Source organism: Enhydra lutris, unplaced genomic scaffold, assembly GCF_002288905.1.
Source record: "Enhydra lutris kenyoni isolate GAN:26980312 unplaced genomic scaffold, ASM228890v2 scaffoldscaffold21, whole genome shotgun sequence".
In the NCBI taxonomy this organism is placed as follows: Eukaryota; Metazoa; Chordata; class Mammalia; order Carnivora; family Mustelidae; genus Enhydra; species Enhydra lutris.
Window position 1 is genome coordinate 40,212,025 of NW_019154105.1, and position 18,130 is coordinate 40,230,154.

Consider the following 18,130-nt stretch of genomic DNA (forward strand, 5'->3'; position numbering starts at 1 on the left):
TTTTTTTCTACATCAAGTGAGAGAAACATCTGGTTCTTCTCTCTTCTTTTATTAATTTGTTCTATCACATTGATTGATTTGGAATAAAAGATGTAAAGGATCTATACCAGAAGAACTACAGAATACTCATGAAAGAAATTGAAGGAGACAACAAAGGATGGAAAAATATTCCATGTTCATGGATCAGAAGAATAAACATTCTTAAAATGTCTATGCTGCCAGAGCAATCTATACTTTCAACACCATCTCTATCAAAATACCAGTAGTGTTTTTCAAAGTGCTGGAACAAACAATCCTAAAATTTGTATGAAACCAGAAAAGACCCCAAATCACCAAGGAAATGTTGAAAAAGAAAAACAAAGCTGGTGGCATCACATTGCCTGATTTCAGGCTTTATTACAAAGCTATGGTAATCAAGACAGCATGGTACTGGTACAAAAACAGACACATAGACCAGTGGAACAGAGGAGAGAACCCAGATATGGTCCTTCAACTCTATGGTCAAATAATCTTCAACAAACCAGGAAAAAATATCCAGTGGAGAAAAGATAGTCTCTTCAATAAATAGTGTTGGAAAAATTGGACATCTATATACAGAAGACTGAAACTCGACCATTCTCTAACACCATAATCAAAGATAAACTCAAAATGGATGACAGACCTCAATGTGAGACAACAATCCTTCAAAATCCTAAGGTAGAACATAGGTAGTAACCTCTTTGACATTAGCCACAGCAAATTCTTTGAAGATATGTCTCCAAAGCCAAAGGAAACAAAAGCAAAAATGAACTTTTGAGATTTCATCAAGATAAAAAGCTTCTGCACAGCAAAGGAAACAGTCAACAAAACAAAGGCAACCCACGAAATGGGAGAAGATATTCACAAATGACACTACAGACAAGGGGCTGCTACCCAAGATATATAAAGAACTCCTCAAACTCAACACACACAAAACAGATAATCACATAAAAAAATTGACAGAAGACATGAACAGACACTTCTTCAAAGAAGACATTCAGATGGCTAACAGACACATGAAAAAATGTTCATCATTGTTAGCAATCAGGAAGATTCAAATTAAAACCACATTGAGATACCACCTTACAACAGTTCAAATGGCCAAAATTAACCAGACAGAAAACAGCATGTGTTGGAGAGGATGGGAGAAAGGGGAACCCTCTTACACTGTTGGTGGGAATGCAAGTTGGTGCCGTCACTTTGGGAAACAGTGTGCAGATTCCTCAAAAAAAGTAAAAATAGAGTTACTCTATGACCCAGAAATTACACTAGTAGGTATTTGCCCCCCAAATACAGATGTAGTGAAAAGAAGGGCCATAGGTACTCCAATGTTCATGTCCACAAAAGCCAAACTGTGGAAAGAGCCAAGATGCCCTTCAACAGACAAATGAATAAAGAAAATGTGGTCATATATACAATGGAATATTACTCAGCCATAAGAAAGGATGAGTACCCAACTTTTGCATCAACATGGATGGGACTGCAGGAGATTATGCTGAATGAAATAAGTCAATCAGATAAAGTTAATTATCATATGGTTTCACTTACTTGTGGACCATAAGGAGTAACATGGAGGACATTAGAAGGAAGGGAAAAGTGAAAGGGGGGAAATTGGAGGGGGAGACAAACTGTGGACTCTGTGGACTCTAAGGAGCTGTGGACTCTGAGAAACAAACTGAACTCCAAAAAACAAACAGGGTTTTTGAGGGGAAGTGGGTGGATTGGTGAGCCTGGTGGTGGGTATTAAGGGAGGCACATATTGCATGGAGCACTGGGTATTATACATAAATAATGAATCTTGGAACACTGCATCAAAAGTTAATGAGGCACAGTATAGTGACTAACATAACATAAAAAAAAAAAAAAAGTTTTCTGTCCTCAGTGTTTTTACCTGCATTTCAAGTGCCACACCATGTGTGGCTTGTGGTGAATGTATTGAACAGTGCAGCTACAGAATTCTTCTTTCATTGCAATAAATTCTCTGATTAAGAGCTTCTTTAAAATCTTTTAAAATTTCTCACTGGATTCCTTCCCTCTTGCCAGCCAGCAAGTAAAGGGAGTCATTAATATCTAGTAGGATTTTGTATGGCCCGATCTAGAGGTGAAGTTCTTTGTTTTATTTCACATTCCATTGAGTGGGTATCAGTCCAATAGACCTTCTCATCTGCACAGGAAACTGAGAAATCTACTTTTTCTACTTATTTCCTATTTATTTAGAGAAAGCAAAACTGGTGAACAGCTAGTCTCTTCCCCATACTTACACATTCTTCTTCTTCTTCTCTTTCTTTCTTTCTTTTTTTTTTTTTGTAAAGATAGAAAAACAAAAATTAGAACATTTAGGAAGTTATGTATATCATAGTCCAGGAGAGGGAGAAGGAAAAGGAAAGTTTTAAGTTTCTGGTTTGCACACATGGTTATATAAACGTGAAATGTACTAAGATGAAGAACATAGTTTTATGAGCATGTGTGCAGATCTAAAGTATCATTTGGGCATACATTGGATACATATGCAAGGTGATATTTAATAAGCAACTCAATATGTAGATATAAAGCTCAGAAGATAAATACAACTTGAAGACACACATTTGAGAGTTATTAAAAGTTAGTAGGTATGAATTCATCTGGAATTTATGGGACTACTAAGAGCTAAATTATAGATAGGGTAAGATAGAATGCTCAGAATGGAACCTTAAGGAGCAATAGTAGTTAAGGGTTAAGTTTAGGATGAAGAAAAGTGCAAGGCAAATTGAGGTGTCTGAGAGCAAAGAAAAAAACCCAGAAGTGTATAGTACCCTAGAAGGAAAAACAGGGTGTTTTGGGAATCTTCACTGTACAAATAATGCTGAGCTCTAAAGAGCAGTGATTTAAAAGTATCTCCTATTTCTGGGAAAAAAATTAAATGATATGAAAATAATAACATCCAAATAAAAATTGTCAGAGCACCAATGGATGCCTTTATTTTCTTCTATCAATAACTATAAATCAGTTGCCCTAATATTACAGTTTGTCTTTTTAAGACTGGATGGATTTTACTAGTGAATGTCTTTTGGCTTACTTTAGGTCATTTCAAATCTCATAACCCAATTGTAGTTGTAGGAAATATTTGATATACATAATGGAAATTATATATCATTTCACATTTATGGTTTTTTGGAAAAAGAAAAATTATCCTGTTGAAAGAACTTGCCATGATGTAAAACAAATAAGGTATCAAGAATAATATAGGTTCTTGTCCTTTTTTAAACATAATACAAAGTGATAAATTAGTATCAAGGACCATTTCAATAAAACTTCACTTACAGAGTAGATGGGAAAAATCAAATCAGTTATTACAAAGCAGAAAACATTTCCCAGTGGCAGTTTATTCTGAAGACTGTGAAAGGAGAAAGTTTATTTGAGGCCATATGCTCTCCTTATTCTCACTGCTTCATAAACTGAAAAAATTAAAAACACTCATTTTAGAACTATGCAGTACAAAACACTGTTTTGAAGGGTCTACAGATGAATGCCAAGAGGTTATCCTACAGTGAAAATAACTGGATGCCCCAGAGGTTGGCTTTTTTTTCCCTTATTTTGAGCTTCTGTTTACTTATATCTAGCTTTTCTATCTCCTAAAATCCTCTTATAAAGTAAAAGTATCAGCATGGTGACTTTAAGAAAAAAAATAAGGTTGAGAAAGAAAGCTGTGCAAACTGAATAGAAAACTCATTGTGATTAAAATGTGTGTGTGTGTTTTTTCTTTTAGTCTTCATTTGAACTGAATTATTGGAAGAATAGTAATTTTTTTAAAGAAAGAAAATAAGTTACTAGGGACATATAATAATACTACATATTATAGAACACATATAACAACTTGCACTGCATTCTAATTTATTAAAATGTGATATATTCTCATGTGATTCCAGGTAATTAAAACATTATGCCATTAAAATATACATAGCATCAAGAATCAAGTAATCTTTACTATTATAATCTCATTGGTAGGATATATTTTAGTTTCCAGTATGGGTTTACATGATTCTTGTATTACAGAACAAGAAAGAGAGCCATTCAAATTCCATTATCATGCCAGAAGTTGACAACACTTTTTTTTTTTTTTCTGCAAGTGTTTCAGACTCTTTTTTAAAATGCTTTTGATGATTAAAGGCTTTCACTAGGGGCTCTATTACCTGTGTGTGCAACAAATTTCTACAATATAGGAAACAATCAAGATAGAGACTGCACAGGGTCCTTTTCTTTGGATGTCATCTTCAAAATATAATTTTCATTTCTTTTTTTCTTACAGTGTGACTTGAAAATTTTATAGAGTAAGAACATTTTGTAGAGTGATATAAACTAGTGCAATGCTATATGGGAAAACGTTTAAAGAAAGTGAACACATTTATCTCTGTATTGCTTGGACATTGCAAAGTTCCTTGTTGACATGAAGCACATAATTACCATTAGTTAAATGAAGGGATAAATCTATAACATTTATACTGGTTTATTCATGGCATAATGGCCCTAGAATCCAGCTACTTGATGATGAATTCTTGGGTCTATCACTTATTATAACCATGAGCGAGGTTTTTTTGTTTTTGTTTTTGTTTTTTCTTTTTTTGTTGGGGGGGCTTTGCTTTGTTTTTTACCTGTGGCTCAATATTTTCCTTAGTGAAGTGGAGAAAATTATGGTTGTACCTGCCTCAAGTTTAGATGTTAGACTATGAATAAAATACTTTGAACAGTGTCATTTGTATTGTCAGCCAAGTACATGTTAGCATTTTCTCCCTTTAATTTTAAATTACACAATTTTTAAACTATCAAAATATTTTAGGTAGAATAAAAAAGCACTTTTACTGTATAAATAATTACTGTACAAATTTGAAAAGTAATCAAATTGTCAAAAAGCAAATGCTCTGAACAAAATCTAACATGTTTTCCAAGTTTAGAATGCTTTTACATATACAGAATACATTCTAATAAAGTTTTCTTTAAAAAAGCAAATAATCACTTGAATAATCAGTCACTTCATTCATACTGTAAAATAAAAATTATAGTGATTCTTATTAACATCAGAATTTAGTTAAGGTTGTCCATTATCACCTTCAAATGTTGCAGAATACCTGTCTAATAAAATTCAGTATGACAGAATAGTAGACTAAAATTTCAAAATTAGCTAGAAAAGTCTTTTATTGATTGTAAGTGATATAAATTTAAACTAAATCTTAAATATAAATTTTAAAAAATCCTACAGCTATAATTGCTGATATAGTCACTCTGATTAGAAAGTAAGGAAGATATTGAATCAAATATTTAAAATAATTTTTTTCTATTTCTTAAAAAAGGATCAGGAAATATAAAAGATTTAATAAATAAACTAGTTACACAAAATAACTAGTATGAAAATCATGAGAAATATTTAGAAATCCTTACAAAAACTTACAAACGTTACTAAGGAACCCCAAGTGATTTGTATATACAGATAGTCTGTGTAACTAAATGGAAAGAGTTAACATGAGAATAATTTGTAATAATGGTAACAGATAGTACTTATTGATTTCAGACTGTGGTAGAAATTAAACTCCTTGACTTAGAGCAATTAATACATGTATTACTCTAAGCAGTCCTATGAGGCAGATGTTAATGTGATCCCTAATTTAAATAAGGAAATGGAGTTACAGAATGAGTTGAACTAATTCTTTCCTACATCTGGAAAGGGATGGAGATTTAAGCATAGCCAGACCTATATAACCATTGCACTCTGTCATGTAAATTTATCTAAAATTTCATGTAATTTTAATCAAACTAACAGGAAGTTTTATAAAACTGAGCTATGCAATTTTAATGTTCATCTAGAATAATTGACATACCATATGTAACTTCAAATTTCATTATTGGCATATTAGCATGAAAAGAAAAGAAACCATACCTTAAAGAATAGAAATCATGTTCTAAGAATTAAGGAAAGTTCAAATGAGACAATAGGATATATATGTCAAGGAATATTTGGGAAAAAAGTCCTTATTACATATCTTGGACTAATAATAAATAAAAATATTAAAAATGTAAATTATAAAATGCATGAAAAATAAAGAAATTATATGCAATATTTAATATATTGGGATGGGAAAGATGGCCCTAAGTATAACAAGAAATGCAGGAAACATAAAAAAAATCATAAACCTACATCATTAATCAATTTTAAAAGAAAAATAAGTAAAGAAATAGAGAAAACCCAAAGCATCCATATATGTAATGCACATAAAAACTCTGGCAATTTGATATAAGAAATATTAAAGTATTGGATCTTTTAGAAGTAAAAATACATTGAAAATACATTTTAAATATAGATATTTTCCATTAAAGTAAAATATTCAAATATGTAAAATTTCATAAAAAATAAAAATATCAAACTTAAAAATAAGGTCTTTTGGCTAATTATTATAGAAGTTAAAAGAGATGTTACCTTTGTGGTAACATTACTTCATTCTCACATGTGAACGTGGTATAAGCTCTTCATACTCTAGTTGATGAAATATTTCAATAACTATAACATTATACATGACTCTGGCCAGCATCTAGAATTAGTGATCTAGTATTTTTTCCGAAGGATAAAATCACACATGATTTTTGAAAATTATTTAGATTCGTAGTCTCTTTTATCAAAATATCAAAAAAAAATATTACTGGCTCTTAAAATCTAGGGAGAACTTTGTTGCTTGTGGGAGTCAGAAGGAGAGTAGGAACTACCATTAAGTCAAATTCAGTAGAAAGCCTAGAATCTTATATGTATAATTTTATAATAAAATTATATTTATAATATATATTATATGTTATATAATATATATTATAATAAAATTATATATATATTATATATTATATAATATATATATTATAATAAAATTATATTTAACAGATATTTCACCAAAACAGACTTCTCAAACTTGTGAAAAAATGTGTTTACAATAACTTACTGAAACTAGGCAAAAATCAAAATTCCCTACAACATTATCATTAAGAAATAAGAAAATATCTTGTTTTTTATTTTTTTAACTAGAAAAAATGTATAAGTTGTAAATATTTACAGAATTCCAGTATATTATGATAAAATGTAAAGTCTACTGCTCCCTAAAATTAAAGTTATATTTTGAATCTTGCTTCAGAACCTTCTTCACATTTGCAATTATGTAGTCTATAGCACTATAGAATAAGTATTTGGTTACACAAGAATTTTCATATTGGACTGGTAATTTTCATTTTTCAAAACAAGTGGACAAGGATATAAAAAAAAAAGTTCAAAAAAAAAGTTCAATGTCATTTACAAAAAAATGTAAAAAAAATTTAACATCCCTTGGCGGGGGGGAAAGTTTTGGCATGATTTTAAATAAGGAAACAGGAAAAAAAAATTGTGTCTAAGATGAAGAAATGTACATATTAAATAGTATATATTCAGTATCTTTCTCAGAGATTCTTTTCTGGTTGTGTGTGTTAGAGTAATCAAACAGACATACCTGCCTCCATTAATCCTGGAGCTTCCAACTCGCTGAGGTAGCAAGACATTAGAACGTTTTAACAAATAATTCAAATTTAAATTTTGGTAAGTACTGCAAGAGAAAAATATTTCAGAAAAGTATATTTAAGATTACTCAGTTAAATGCTCTCAACCTGTGATGAATTTGACCCCTAGAGACATTTGGCAGTATTTGGAGACATTATTGTTTGCCATTACTGGAAAATGGAATTCTACTGGCCTCTAGTGGGTAGAAGCCAAGGATAATGTTAAATACTTGAGAATGTATCAATAGTTCTCCACAAAGAATTATCTCATTCAAAATAGAAATATTGAGAAGCACTTCCAGAATGGAGTAATAACCTCTTAAAAATTGCTTATTTATAAAAGCGACTATAAAAGCACTGACAAACATTGTCAAAATAAAATAATTTCATCTATAGAAATTAACCAAGTAACTCTGCTGTTTAAAAATACAATAATTAAATTTTAAAAATCACTATAGGTGTTCAATAACATATTGGAAGTGGTAGGAAAAACAATTAACAAACTATAAAATAGGTAAATTGATATTATTCATATGAGAAACAGAAATAAGTGATTAAAATTGAATAGAGCCTCAGAGACTTATGAGACACCATCAAGCATAAAAATATGCATATAGAGTCCACAGAGAAAAGAAGAAAGAAAAAGGGACAGAAAGAATAGTTGGAAAAAAAATGGCTGAAACTTTCCAATTCATGAAAAACATTCTGCACTTTCAAGAAGCTTAATGAATTCGAAGTAGGATAAATTTAAGGAAATTCACAACTAGATATATCATATCATAGTCATTCAGTAGAAAGAACAGAACAAAGAATCCTGAAAGCAGTAAGAGGAAAGTGAAACATAATGTAGAAACAGACCTCAATAAGATTAACAGCTGACTGCTCATCTGAAACCATGGAGAACAAAGAAAGTGAGATGATATATGTATTCATAGTGTGGAAAGAAAACAACTGCCAACCAGTAATATTGGTAAATATTTAGTATACTACCTTCAAAAGCAAAGGAGAAAGTAAGACAATGCAAGATTTTAAAAAAGTGGAAGAACTCATTACTAGCAGACTTGCCTTAAAGAGATACAAAGGGAAATCTTTAGGAGGAAATGAAAAGACTCTAGACAAGTCAAACACACTAAAAAATAAGATTGCCAGTAAAAATAACTACATATATAAATATAATGACCACATAAATGCATCTATTTTGTAAATAATTTCTTCTCTTGTTTTAAAAGAAACTGAAAAATAAAAGCAATAATTATAAAACTGCATTAATGAGTTCAGAACATACACATATGCAACATAGAAATATATTAGCATGAATAAAGGGGTTATAATAGAGTCATATTGGAGCAAAGTATTTGAATATTATTAGAAACTATGTTGGTATTATATGAAATATTTTTTTAAAACATTATTTGAGAGACAGAATCAGAGCTCATGTGCACGCACATACATGATCAGGGGAGGGGCAGAGAGAGAGGGAAAGAGAGAACCTCAAGCAAATTCCCCACTGAGCATGGAGCCCAATGCAGGGCTCAATCCCACAATGCTGAGATCACTACCTGAGCCAAAATTAAGAGTTGGAAGTTTAACCTTCAGATGCCTCCTGAAGTAAGTTGTTTTAAGTTAAGATGTTAATTGTAACCCACAGGGAAGCTAAGAAAATACTCAAAAATGTGTTTTAAAATAAAAAACAAACACTTAAAATATATAATAGAAAATATTTATTGTTCACAATATAAAGCACTAATGCAGAAACAGAAACAAAAAAGACATAAAACATAGAAAAATAACACAATGACAGGTATGAATCATATCTTAGTACTTACATGAAATAAACATGTATTCAAAATTATAATCAAAAGGGAGAGACTAGCAGAGTGAATGAAAAAAAAAATATTATCCAATGTCATGTTGTCTAAAAGAGACCTTAGGTTCATATTCACAAGTAGGTTGAGAATAAAAGGACAGAAAAATATATACCAAGCAAATAGTAACCTAAGAACAACTAAAGAGTCTATACAAATATTAGACAAAGAGATAATTTGAGGAAAAATTGTTATTAGGGACAAAGACATTTTATAATACTAATGTCAATCCATGGCCTGGGTGGCTCAGATAATGAAACAGCAGACAGCAGACTCTTTTTTTTTTTTTTTTAAGATTTTATTTATTTTTTTGAGAGAAAGAGAGCAAGAAAGAGAGAGAGAGAGAGAGAGCATGAGAGGGAGGAGAGTCAGAAGGAGAGGCAGACTCCCTGCTGATCGGGGAGTCTGATGTAGGACTTGATCCTGGGAGTCCAGGATCATGACTGGAGACGAAGTCAGTCGCTAACCAACTGAGCCACCCAGGTGCCTAAGGAACAAACACTAATGTCAGATCAGGTCATGATCTCACGGTGGTGAGATTAAGCCATGGATTGGGTTCTGTGCTCAGCAGGGTGTCTGCTTGAGTTTCCCTCTCCCTCTCTCTCTGCTCCTCCTACTCAGGTCATGCACACACTCTCTCTCAAATAAGTAAATAAAATAGTTTAAAAAATAGCATTGATCCAACATAGAGCCTTAAGAATTATGAACATATACCTAATATCAGATCCCCAAATTATATAAAGACCAAATATAAAAAGAAAGGTAAAATGGTTGATTTGAAAATAATAGTTGGAGATTTCAAAACTCTACTCTTCAATAATAGGTGGAACAAATAGGCAGAAGTTTATCAAAGAAACAGAATACCTGAATAACACCATAATCCACTTGGATTTAATAGCTATCTATATAACACTTTATTCAAATGCAGCAGAGGGACACCTAGGTGGCTCAGTCAGTTAAACCACTTCCTTTGGCTCAGGTCATGATCCCAGGGTTCTAGGATTGAGTCCCACATTAGGCTGCTTGCTCAGAGGGAAGTCTGCTTCTCTCTCTGCCTCTGCCTGCCACTCTGCCTGCTTATAATCTCTCTCTCTCTCTGACAAATAAATAAATTTTTAAAAATCTTTAAAAAAAAAGAATTATATCTAATGCAGCAGAATTCATTTTTCTTAAGTGTACGTGGAACATTGCTCAAGATATACCAAATATAAGACCATGAACAAGCCTGGATAATTTTAAATATATTGTAATTATACAAAATATTCTCTCCAAGAGTGAAAGAATGAGATTAGAAATCAATAGCAAATATATAACTTAGGAAATGCACAAATATGTGGAAATTGAACAACGCATTCCTGAGTTATCAATGGGTCAAATAAAACATCATAAGGACAATTAGAAAATAATGTGAGGCAAACAAAAGCAAAAATGCAACCTATCAAAACTAGTATAATGATGATGAAGCAGTACTCACAGGGAAATTTATAGCTGTAAATGCCTATGTTAAACAAAACAAGGAAGAAGGAAGATCTCAAATCAATAACATAAATTTAAACTATAAGCAAGTAGAAAAAGAGGAGCAACCCACCTCAAGGCTAGCAGAAGGAAGGAAATAATAAATACAAGCATATCTCAGAGATATTGTTCCAGATGATCACGGTGAAGTAATTATTGCAATAAAGTGAGTCAAATAATTTTTTTGGTTTCTCAATGTATATAAAAGTTATTTTATGCTATACCACAGTTTATTAATTATACAACATAATTATGTCTAAAATGTACATTAATACCTCAATTAAAAATACTTTATTGCTGGGGTGCCTGGGTGGCTCAGTGGGTTAAGCCGCTGCCTTTGGCTCAGGTCATGATCTCAGGGTCCTGGGATCGAGTCCCGCATCGGGCTCTCTGCTCAGCCAAGAGCCTGCTTCTCTCTCTCTCTCTCTCTCTCTCTGTCTGCCTCTCTGCCTACTTGTGATCTCTGTCAAATAAATAAATAAAATATTTAAAAAATACTTTATTGCTAAAAAAATGCTAACCATCATCTGAGGTTTCAGTGTATCATAATTTTTTATTTATTTATTTATTTTTTTTGCTGATGGTGAGACTTGGCTCAATGTTGATGGCTGCTGACTCATCAAGGAAGTGGTTGCTGAAAGTTGGAGTGGCCATGGAAATTTCTTTAAATAAGGCAACAAACTTTGCCACATGAGTTGGCTCTTACTTTCATGGAAAATGTCTCTATAGCATATTTGGTAACATTTTATCCGCAGTAGAACTTTTTTGGAATTTGGAGTCAGTCCTCTCAAACGCTGCTTTATCAACTAAGTTTATGTAATATTCTAAATTTTCTTGTCTTTTTAACAGTCTTCTCAGCATCTTCACCAGGAGTAGAAACACTCTTAAAAAAACACTTACCATGTTCATCTATAAGAAGCAACTCCCAAACCATTGAAGTTTTATTGCACTATTGCAACAATTAAGTCATATCTTTAAGCACCACTTTTAATTCTAGTTCTGTTGCCATTTCCACTACATCTGCAGTGAATTCCTCCATTAAAGTCCTGAATTTCAGTTTTAAAAAAATGTAGTGAAGCACAATAAAATGAAATGCAATAAAGTGAAGAATGCCTACATTAAAGTAAACGAAATAAAGAGTAGAAAAGAAATAGAGATTCATTCTTCTACACATAGCAGTCCAATTTTCCCAGCACCATTTATTGAAGAGACTGTCTTTTATCCACTGTATAGTTTTTCCTGCTTTGATAAAGATTATTTGACAGTAGAGTGAGGGTCCATATCTGGGATCTCTACTCTGTTCCACAGGTCTATGTGTCTGTTTTTGTGCCAGTATCATGCTGTCTTGGAGATCACAGCTTTGTAGTAAAGCTTGAAATCAGGCAACATGATGACCCCAGTTTTGTTTTTCTTTTTTCAGGCATTGAAAGTACAGATTGCTCTAGGCAGTATAGACATTTTTAACAAGGTTTATTCTTCCAAACGATGAGCATGGAATGCTCTTCCACCTTTTTGTATCTTCTTCAATTTCTTTCATAAGTGTTCTGTAGTTCCTCCTTCTTTCAAGATATGTCTCCAAAGGCAAAGGAAACAAAAGCGAAACTGAACTTTTGGGACTTCGTCAAGATCAAAATTTTCTGCACAGCAAAGAAAACAGACAACAACAAAAAAAAGCAAACCAGGGAATGGGAGAAGATATTTGCAACTGACACTACAGTCAAAGGGATGGTATCCAAGATCTGTAAAGAACTCCTCAAACTCAACACACACAAAACAAATAATCATGTCAAAAAATGGGCAGAAGACATGAACAGACACTTCTCCAATGAAGACATACAAATGGCTAACAGACACATGAAAAAATGTTCATTATCACTAGCCATCAGGGAGATTCAAATCAAAACCACATTGAGATACCACCTATGCCAGTTAAAATGGCCAAAATTAACAAGACACTAAACAACATGTGTTGGAGAGGATGTGGAGAAAGGGAACTCTCTTACACTGTTAGTGGGAATGCAAATTGGTGCAGCCACTTTGGAAAACAGTGTGGTGATTCCTTAAGAAATTAAAAACAGAGCTACCCTGTGACCCTGCAATTGCACTACTGGGCATTTACCCAAAGATACAGTTAAAAGAAGGGCCATCTGTACCCCAATGTTCGTAGCAGCAATGGCCACAGTCATCCAAGGTGTGGAAAGAACCAAGATACCCTTCAATGGACAAAGTGGATGAATGGATAAAGAAGATATGATCCATATATACAATGGAGTAATATGCCTCCATCAGAAAGGATGGATACCCAACTTTTATATCGACATGAATGGGACTGGAAGAGATTACACTGAGTGAAATAAGTTAAGCAGAGAGAGTTTCATTTACTTGTGGAGCATAAGGAATAACATGGAGGACATTGGGAGATGGAGAGGAGACATGAGATGGGGGAAATCAGAGGGGAGACAAACCATGAGAGACTGTGGACTCTGAGAAACAAACTGAGGGTTTTGGAGGGGAGGAGAGTGGGGGGATGGGTGAGCCTGGTGGTGGGTATTATGGAGGGCACATATTGCATGGAGCACTGGGTGTGGTGCAAAACAAAGAAGAAATAGTTTGGTTCTTTCAATGGTTGGAAATCGTGCCAAAAGGGCTAACACTGACAATGGACTACCAGGGGAGAAGCACAGGGGAGATCTTTGTGTGGTTTGCTTCAAAGGAGATAGCAGAAAATGCTCTGGGGAAGTAAGGAAAGAATAGGACACAGGTATATTGAGCTCTTCAGAAGTAGCAGTAGTGAAATCGAAGGATTGTATGATCCACCAAGAATATTCCTGGGCCAGCGACTGGGACAATATGGGACAATATGGGAGGAAGAAGGGGTTATTATGGAGCTGGACGTAGAAGTTATGGAGGTTTTGATGACTATGCTGGCTATAATAATTATGGCTATGGAAATGATGGCTTTGATGACAGAATGAGAGATGGAAGAGCTATGGGAGGACATGGCTATGGTGGAGCTGGTGATGCACGTGCAGGTCATGGTGGCCATTTTGTACATATGAGAGGATTACCTTTTTGTGTAACTGAAAATGACATTGCTAATTTCTTCTCACCACTGAATCCAATATGAGTGCATATTGATATTGGAACTGATAGTAGAGCAACAGGAGAGACAGATGCAAAATTTGTGACACATGTAGATGCTGTAGCAGCCATGTCTAAAGATAAGAATAACATGCAACATCTCTACATGAATTCTACCTCATGAATTCTACTCCTTGAGGTGGTTCTGGAATGGGAGTTTCTGGAATGAGAGGCTACAGCAAAGACCGAATGGATAATCAGGGAGGTTATGGATCTTTTGGAAGAATGGGAATGGATAACAATTATAGTGGAGAATACAGTACTCCTGATGGCTTGGGTGGTTATGGCCATGGTGGTGGAGGCAGTGGTAGTTACTATGGACAAGGGGGCATGAGTGGAGTTGGGTGGCGTAGCATGTATTAAAGCATAACCATGAACATTAAAGTCCTGACAATAGTGTCTGGTCTACTAGACTTTTTGTTTGTTTGTTTTAAGATTTTATTTATTTAGGGAGCTCCTGGGTGGCTCAGTGGGTTAAAGCCTCTGCCTTCGGCTCAGGTCATGATCCCAGGTTCTGGGATCGAGCCCCACATCAGGCTCTCTGCTCAGCAGGGAGCCTGCTTCCTCGTCTCTCTCGCCGGCCTCTCTGCCTATTTGCGATCTCTATCTGTCAAATAAATTAAAAAAAAAAAGATTTTATTTATTTATTTGACAGAGAGAGATCACAAGTAGGCAGAGAGGCAGGCAGAGAGGGAGGAGGAAGCAGGCTCCCCTCTGGGCAGAGAGCCTGATGCGGGGCTGAATCCCAGGACCCTGGAATCATGACCTAAGCCAAAGGCAGAGGCTTTAACCCACTGAGCCACTCAGGTGCCCCGCTACTAGACTTTCTTAAAGATTTAATTTCTTTTGTATTTAAGAACTTTATAATGACTGAAGGAATGTGTTTTCAAAATGTTATTTGATAAAACAATAGATTGTGATGGAAAAATCTGTTTTCTATAGGTTTTTATTTTGTTGTTGTTGCATACTTTGACTTAAAAATACATTTTTATTTTAAAGAAAAAAGAAAAGAAATAGAGAAAATCAACCAAACTGAAGTTTGTTCTTTGATGTGACCAAAAAGTTGAGACCTTTCATTAGACTCACCATGAAAAAGAGAAACACAACTCAAATTACTTAAATTTGGATTGAAAGAGTGGTATCACTACTTTATGTGAATTAAAAAGCAAAAAAAGACTGAGGTAATACTATGAACAGTTATAGCCCTCAAAAGTAAATAACATAGATGAAATTAACACATTCTTTAAAAAAGCACACCACCAGAACAGACCCAAGAAGAAATATGAAGTTTGAGAAGAGTTATAACAAGAAAGGAGAATTGAATTGTAGACCAAAACTTTCCAAGAAAAGCTATCTCTGATGACTTCATTTGTAAATTCTGCCAAACAGAATCAACAGCTACTTCATATACTAGTTCAAAAACACAAAAGGATACACTTCCTAATACATCTATGAGACCAATATTACTAAGAAAAGTGAGCAAATTTCAGGTAAATATCCCTATGAGTATAGATTCAAAAACTTTCAGCAAAATTTTAGAAAACCAGCAACATGAAAAGGATTAAGTTTCATGACCAGTAGGATTTTTGCCAGCAATACAAAAATAGGGAATAGATTAATGTCATAAAATCAATTTGTGGAATATACCATATTAATGGAATAAATGATAACACATGATTATTTTTATGCAAAAGAATGCACTTGACAAAAATATAATACCTTTCATAATAAAAATTAGAATTAAAGCAAACTTTGTCAGTAAGATAGAGATCATCTATGAAAAGCCCTTAGCTAACATACCTAATGGTGAAAGATTGAGAGTTTTCCTTCTAATACCAGGAATACGACAACATCTACTGCCACAACTTCTAACCAAGATTGTATTGGAAGTTCTAGACTGGAAAATAGAGCAAAGCAAATAAAGAGAAAGCATCCAGATTCCAAAGAATGAAATAAAAACTATACTTTCAGATGATATGACTTCATACATAGAGAAATCCTAAAGAACCTACAAGAGACTATGAGAGCTAATAAAGTTCAGTATGATTGCAGGATAAAATACCAATATACAAAAATCACTTGTATTTTTTTTTTGCACTGGAAATGAACATTCAAAATTGTAGTTATTTCAATCATTCCATTTATAGTAGCATCAAATAATAAAATACTTGGAATAAATGTAACAAAAGAAATGCAAGATGTTTATGCTGAAAACTAGAACATGCTGAAAGAAATTAATATAAATGGAAAGAAGTCCCATGTTCATGGACTAGAAGACTTAATAGAGTGAGGATGACAATAATCCCCATGTTGATCTACAAATACAGAAGACTATTGCTAAGCCATCAAAAAGAATGAAATCTTGGAGAACCTGGGTGGCTCAGTGGGTTAAGCCTCTGCCTTCAGCTGAGGTCATGATCTCAGGGTCCTGGGATCAAACCCCGCATTGGGCTCTCTGTTCAGCAGGGAGCCTGCTTCCCCCTCCCCCTCTGCCTGCCTCTCTGCCTACTTGTGATCTCTCTCTCTGTCAAATAAGTAAATAAAATCTTTAAAAAAATGAAATCTTGCCATTTGCAATGATGTGGATGGAACTAGGGGGTAAGTGTTATACATCAGTCAAAAAAAAAAAAACCACCATATTATTTCAGTCATATGTGGAATTTAAGAAATAAAACATGAACATAGGGAATGGGAAGGAAAAGTAAAATAATACAAAAACAGACAAGGGGGCAAACCATAAGAGACTCTTAACTATAGGGAACATACTGAGGGTTGCTGGAGGGGAGGTGGGTGGGGGGATGGGATAACTACATGATGACATTAAGGAGGGCACTTGAAGTAATGAGCACTGGGTGTTGTATGCAACTGAATCGCTGAATTCGATCTCTGAAACATATAATACAGTATATATTAATTAAATTGACTTTAAATAAAACATTTTAAAAAATAAGTAGGGTGTCTATGAAGATAATAGATTTAATCTGGATAAAGCTTTTTAGAAAATAGTACGGGACAATCAAATGGAGATGTTCCATAGGAAACTAGCTATAGGTTCACCTGAATAAAGGAAAGGGAGAAGAGCACATTGCTAGTAACTTGTAGATTCTTATAACGTCATTTCCGACTCTGTATCTAGTCTCACCACTATTAATTTAATCAGGTTGGGCCTTTATTTCTCTTCTCCATCATATAGATAAAAATAATACCTAAGTTAAACAGTTGAGTATTATATGTAAAATAGCTTAAAGGACTGTGACAATAAAGTAGGACCAACTGCTAACTCTTGTTTGTGGAGTTTCTAGAACTTAAAAAGGATATGAGAAGGGGAAGTGTATTTTGTTGTCATCACTATTCAATTAGTAGAGATTTTAGGAGTGCATAGAATTACATAAGAAGAAAATGTGTAAGGAGAACCAAGGTGAAACCTGAGGAAATTTATTATGGTTTTAATTTGTTTTCAGTTAATTTTGGTTTTAATCTGATTAATGGTATAAATTGGGGCTTCATTTAGACTTTAGCAGTATTAGATTAAAATTATATTTGTTTCTCTATTTGGCCAAATAAAAGATGTAATTTGACAGTAAAGGCAATTTTATAGTTGTTATTCTAGAAGGGTGGTTATGACATGGGAAAAAGTTCTGATTTTAATATCCAAAAGTAGGTACTGAATTTGAAAAAAAAATGCTTTGGAAGATTTTTGATAGATGAGATATGGCTGACTAAGGAAAAGATGAAATCAAAGATGACTATCCAATAGCCTGGTGAGCTAGGAGTATAATGATGATATTGACAGTGATAGGAACACAGAAAAGACAGAGAAAATAATGAGCTTGGCTATAGATATGTAAAGTTTTAAGTGGCAGCAGGATATTCAAGTAGAGGTGTCTTGCAGACAGCCAAAAATGAGGGCTTGGAGGGCATATAGAGATTAACTTTCTTTTTGCAGATTTGTATGTGTTACTTTCATCTTTACATTTTATTTCCCTTGGAGATTTGGCCATGTGATTTCTTTCCTATTACTTTCTATTACTTCATATCATACATATCTAGATATA

General features: G+C 33.5%; 1 pseudogene; it reads left to right on the forward strand.

Moving 5' to 3' along the window:
- Positions 1-13,533: 13,533 nt before the first annotated feature.
- Positions 13,534-14,438, forward strand: LOC111149335 (annotated as a pseudogene).
- The last annotated feature ends 3,692 nt before the right edge of the window (positions 14,439-18,130 follow it).